General features: G+C 56.4%; 1 protein-coding gene across 1 annotated transcript in view; it reads left to right on the top strand.

Moving 5' to 3' along the window:
- Nucleotides 1-5770, top strand: part of BNIP3 (BCL2 interacting protein 3) — an 11743-nt gene that overhangs the window by 466 nt on the left and 5507 nt on the right. The window lies entirely within an intron of this gene.

Here is a 5770-nt window from a genome sequence, read left to right as displayed (position 1 = left end):
TGCGGGGCTGGCGGGGCTGGCGGGCGGGCGGCTGGCGGGCGGGGCGCAGGTCTGATACCCCTAACAGGCCTAAACTCCGCTCCGGCGCCTGGGAATCCCGCCCTGCAGTCCCAGCTCCCTGAGTCCGCGTAGCTTCATAGAGGCGCGTTTTATTCCGTATCCCGGACTCTGGCATTGATTTTAGCGAGCAGACGCCAAAGGTGGTTCTAGTTGATGTAAGCCGTTACTAGTTCTGCCCGTGGTGACCGTTGGGACGTCCTCCGGAGGCAGGGAGGATGACGGGGTTACTGGTGACACAGGGCTCGGGTCCACCGGCCGGGGTTCGTAGTGGATGAACAGCTTTAAGAACGGTGTAAGCATGTAAGTGTGTGTGTGTGTGTGTGTGTGTGTGTGTGTGTGTGTGTGTGTGTGTGTGTGTTTTGTTTTGTTTTGTTTCTGAAGTTCGGGTTCCGCCTGTACTAGAAGGTTCATTGCAAAGCAAAGCTCAAAGTTGATTTGCGGGATAAAAAAAAATCACTGCCTTTCCTGATCCGGCAGTGCTCCCCGGCAGACGCTCCTCCAGCCTTGCTGGCGTGTCTGCTGCTGCTGGGTCGGCCCTTTGGCATTTCAGGGGGGGAAGCAGGGCGCGCAGGGCCGATGGGCATCGCTCACCTGCAAAGCCAAGTAGAAGGAGCCGGGGAGCCCCCGCTGGGGGCTTGCCTCAGAGCTGTGCAGGGATTGAGCCCCAGGGCCCAGGAGAAGCCCGGTGGCCCATGACCTTTGTATTTTCTGAAGCAAAAGTTTACTAATCCGAGTGATCTTGTAAATAAGCTCTTGGGGAGGGCTGTTCAAACCTTTGCGAGTGAAGTTTTAAGCATTGTCAGGATTGCTAAAATGCTCCTATTCAGAGAAATCCAGCGAGCTATTAATTCTTCTTTCTTACACCAGGATCTGACCAGGCAAGACTTAGCCTGATGCGTGTGTCATGTGTTTTTAAAAACTGGGAGTATTTTCTAAATCCTGTAATCTCTTTACAATTGATACTGACTCGTTCTTTGAAATCGACAAAGGGCTTAAGGGTTTAAAGGTTCTCTGTCGTTTCTTTGGTAAGTAAGATACAAGGTTTGTGTTATAAATCTTTGCCTTAGGATCATCCTTTTTCTGATTGTCAAGCTCCTTACTCTCCAGCATCCAGTGTCTTACTTATGGGCGCAGATTTAGTCTCCACAGTTGTCCTCTGTGGTCCCGAGGGGCTCAGATCGCCCTTCGTCCAGTCACCCCAGACTGCTGAGTCATCGGCAGTGCAAAACTGCCAGCTTCTGAGTTAAAAGATTTGTTTTTCTGTTTTGCTTATTCTATAAAAAGATGTTTACACACCGAGTGGAAATTCAAGTTAAGGATTCTTTGGGCCGTGCTGCTACGTGCTACGGGACACTTGGTCACTATCTGCCCCGCGTGGGCGGAGTCAGTGCGTCACATCACGTGGGGCCCCTCAGCTGCCCTGGGAAATGTGACTCCGGGCCTGGTCCCCCTGCCTCTGCTCTGATTTGATTACCTCTTGTTGATCTCCTGAACCCAGTGCCCAGAAGCCCCCTTCGGCCCGCCCTACAGAAGGCCGGCAGACACTTTCCCTGAGGAGTTAGCAGATCTGATTGTTCCCTGTGTGCCCCCTGGTCCGTTCAGTTGTCAGCAAGGTACTGCTCTGCCTTCCATTTCCCCTCCCTGCACAGGTGCTCCCGGGCAGGAGGGTGGAGGGGGTGGTGTGACCACTTCCCACGGGACCCCCGAATTCCAAGCAGACTGCTCTTGAGTGCATGGCTTTAGTAAGGCGCTCACCAGTGTGCTCTGAGACGCCCCCCTTCACTTCTTCCCACAGCCAGCAGATGGCGCTGCTGTCACAGGCAACCTGCTCAGGGCCGAGGTGATGAGCAAGAAAAATGGGGTTTTGGAGCAGGGAAGTTCTGGTAGAATCGTGCAGTTTGAGAGTGCAGGTTTCAGACCTGTAGATCCTACTCCAACTCACACACTCACAGATGGTCACTGAGAGGCCCCAGGTGGAGTGAAAAATCAGGCGACAAGTTTGGGCTCCCCATGAGGTGCTAGGGGCTGCTAGGAGCCTGGGGGACAGAGTGCAGAGAAGATCCCAAGTTCTCAGAGCCCTGGGTGACATCATGTCTCTTGTTCTGTCCCACCTACCTTGAGAAGTGTGCGTGCATTTAATACTGTTTTATTTACTCACTTATTAGTATGGTCATGTTTATAGAGAAGTTTCTAGAACATGCAGTTATCCCAGGGAGGAAGCCCTCCGAGGAGGAAGCTAGTTCCTCAAGGCTTCCGTCTGTCCCGTTGCCTCGCAGGTCACCAGGATGCCCGCCGCTCCGCTGACTGTCGTTTTCCGCCCTGCTGTCCCCACACAGGCTGTTCGCGCTTTCTCAGAGTCCGCACCTGCCCGGGCTCTGCCGCCGCGCTCCAGATCCGGGCTTTCGGAGCACAGGGGGAGGACCCGCCACCCAGAGCACCGCCCGAGGGAAACGGGGTGTGTAGGGGGCTTTGGGGGCGTCACAAGGCACAGTAGAGGCTGGAGGTGTGGCGGGTGCTTGTCTCTGGCTTGTTGGAGATAGGAGAGGGCCTTGCCTGTGTCCCCGTTAGCGTGGAGTGCACGTGGGGGCGCGGGAGGGACAGGAAGTTAGGAAGGGGGCCCGGCCTCGGCCCATTGACAGCCCTGTGGGTTCCTCGGGAGCCTGACGATGCCTGTCACTTGGTTCGCTGTTTGTGATTCTGGGGAGGCCTTCTGAGGTGGTGACGAGGCCTGAGCCCCCCCCTTTCCTGCTGGAGAGACCGGGATCTTAGTGGGTGCACGCCGGCTCTCCCCTTGCGGGCGTGTGCCCCTGCCCAGTTGTGCAGGTTAATAAGGAAACACTCTTCCTAGTAAGTCATTCTTGGAAAACAGCTTTTGGACTCAAAGCTTTTGCTGTAGACAATCCAGAATGGGAATTTTTTTCTTAGGATGCTTAGGACTTTTAATGACATGATTTTAAGAAGCATGGGCTGGTCTCCGTGGGTCTTGAGCTGGCTCTTATGCTCTAACGGGAGAATAGGCGCACGCCTACACTGACTAGTGTTACACATCAATTCTGTCTCCGTTTATTTACTTATCATTATTATCATTAGTTTTTAAAGATTTTTAGAGGCGCCTGGGTGGCTCAGTCAGTTGAGTCTCTGGCTTCAGCTCAAGTCATGATCTTGCAGTTTGTGGGTTCGAGCCTTGCGTCGGGCTCTGTGCTGACAGCTCGGAGCCTGGAGCCTGTCTTCAGATTCTGCCTCCCTCTCTCTGACTCTCCACTGCTCATGCTGTCTCTCTCTTAAAAATAAATAAAACATTAAAAAAATTTTTTTAAGATTTTATTTTTAAGTAATCTCTATACCCGACATGGGGCTTGAACTCAGGACCCCAAGATCAAATCACATTGTTCTTCGGCCTGAGCCAGGCTGGTGCCCCAGTTACATCTGTTTAAAAAGGTGTATGTTTGGGGTCTTTTCCCTGCATCCTGGCATCGGGCTCCAAAACCCTTGGGGTTTCTTGAGTGACAGTACCACTTACCGATGAGGAGCCCCTTGGAACACACAGAGTCTAAAGAGGTGACTTCGTGGGGACCTAGGTGGGCTCTGCATGGGGGCGGGCAGGACACACCTGGGACGAGAGGGCCGACGCTGCGCCCCCCTCCCCGCCGGAGCTCCCGGAGGCCGGTTAGGAGACCGCACAGCGGAGTCCCTGCGCATGTGCCGGGTGGGAGCTTGGCCCTGTCCTGCGTGTTCACAAGGGGTCCCTGAGCTGTGTCCTTTCTGTAAGCGGGCACGGGTGGGCAAGGCGTTTTCCTGGCTTCCGAGAGTTGTTCTAGGGGAGGACTGGACCCAGGGCAGGTGTCATAGGCGCCTTGTCATCTGTAGTAGAAGCGCAAGGAGCCTGGTGCCCCATGTGTAGCCCTGGCGGCCGTGGGCGTCAAGTGGGGCATCACTAGCTCAGGGTGGGGGGGGCCCACAGTGGAAATGAATCGTTGGACAGCCAGTTGGAGGACCCCCCCCCCCAGCACATTCCATGTTGGAAGTGATGTCGTGAAAATACTCTGCACCCCTCGGACTCTGGGTACCCCACACCGCTCGGACTCCGGGCACCCCATACCCCTCGGACTTTGGGTAGCCCACAGTCTCAGACTCTGGCTGCCCCACACCGCTCAGACTCCGGGTACCCCACACCGCTCGGACTCCGGGCACCCCATACCCCTCGGACTCCGGGTACCCCACACCACTTGGAATCCGGGTACCCCACACCCCTCAGATTAAAGGCACCAGAGCTCTTGGACACCCAGTCAGCAGCCTGGATGCAAACGCTGGACGTGTGGTCTCGGGATTGGGGGTGTGCAGGATGCTCTGAAGTTGCTGTAGCTTCTGCTGACACGAAGTGGTCCGGGGCCCTGGGCTCCTAGGCGGACACCGGTGACCTGGCACCTTAGCAGTGTGCTCCTGCGGCCAAGCCACCGGGACGCAGCGGGAGACGTGCCTGGGAAACGTGTGTGACCGCTAGCAAGCTGGGTGACCGCGTCTCGGATTTGCTTTTTTCTGAAGAAGTGACGCGTGGTACAAGCAGCTGCTGAGGGTGGGCTGGGACTCTGACTAGACGCCCAGCTGGCTGGCGGCCTGCAGGTGCCTCTGGGTGTGGGGCCGCGCGGGGTGCTGGTCCTTGGAGTAGTTCGAGGAAAGATGCGGCTCCCCGTGTGCGGCTGGTGTCTGCCTGCACCCTGGCCCCGCCCGTCCCCCTCGTGCCGCTGGGGCCCATCCACAGGCAGGTGATGGGCAGCCACGGACCCGTGACACAGACGAGAGGGACTGTCTCATTGGGCTGGGAAACAGGCCTGTGCACCTTGCAACCTGACCTCCTACAGGAAGCAGCCTGGCGTCCACACTGGTCCGCACGTGGGTTCCATCTGGGCTCAGGGGTCCCCAGAGCAACTTCCGTTCGTCCGAACATGATGTTAGCGGGAGGCGAGCCTCAGGGAAGGTTCCTTTCCACCCGGTCAGGTGAGAAAGGCTTGGAGCTGGAATACTGAGCTTTTCCAGGCAGAGGAAGACATTTGTTGAACAGCTGACGTGAAAAGATGCCGTCCGAGTGGCCAGTAAACCTGAAACCCCAGCCAATTTCATTAGAAATGAGAGAAACGTACGGGCACCTGGGTGGCTCAGCCTGTTGAATGTCTGATTGTTGATTTGAGCTCAGGTCATGACTTCATGGCTCTGGAGTTGGAGCCCCAGGCTGGCCTCTGCCAAAAGCGAGGAGCCTGCTTGAGATTCTCTGTCTTCTCCTCTCTCTCTACCCCTCCCCTGCACGTGCTCTCTCTCAAAATAAACAGTAAAAAGGAGCGGGGAGGTACCCTGGGTCGCCCAGTCGTTTGAGCAGCTGACTTTGGTTCAGGCCGTGATCTTGCGGTCTGTGGGTTCGAGCCCCATGACGGGCTCTGTGCTGACAGCTCGGAGCCTGGAGCCTGTTTGGATTCTGTGTCTCCCTCTCGCTCTGCTGCTCGTGCTCTGTCACTCAAAAATCAATGTTAAAAAAATCCGGGAAATGTAAAACCACACGAGACGCCATCACAGAAGGGCCACCTGTGCAGACCGGTGGCACCAAGCGTGGACTGCGGACGCTCTAGTTTCTGGAGGCCCAGGCGCCGGCATGGCTGGGTGTCCGCCCCGCGCTGCTCGGCGGCCCCAGCTCGCGGCTCTGCGTCGGAGGGATGCGAGG

This window comes from Suricata suricatta, chromosome 2 (assembly GCF_006229205.1).
Source record: "Suricata suricatta isolate VVHF042 chromosome 2, meerkat_22Aug2017_6uvM2_HiC, whole genome shotgun sequence".
Taxonomy (NCBI): Eukaryota; Metazoa; Chordata; class Mammalia; order Carnivora; family Herpestidae; genus Suricata; species Suricata suricatta.
The sequence above is the reverse complement of the archived record's forward strand: the minus strand, read 5'-3'. Positions and strand labels throughout refer to the sequence as shown.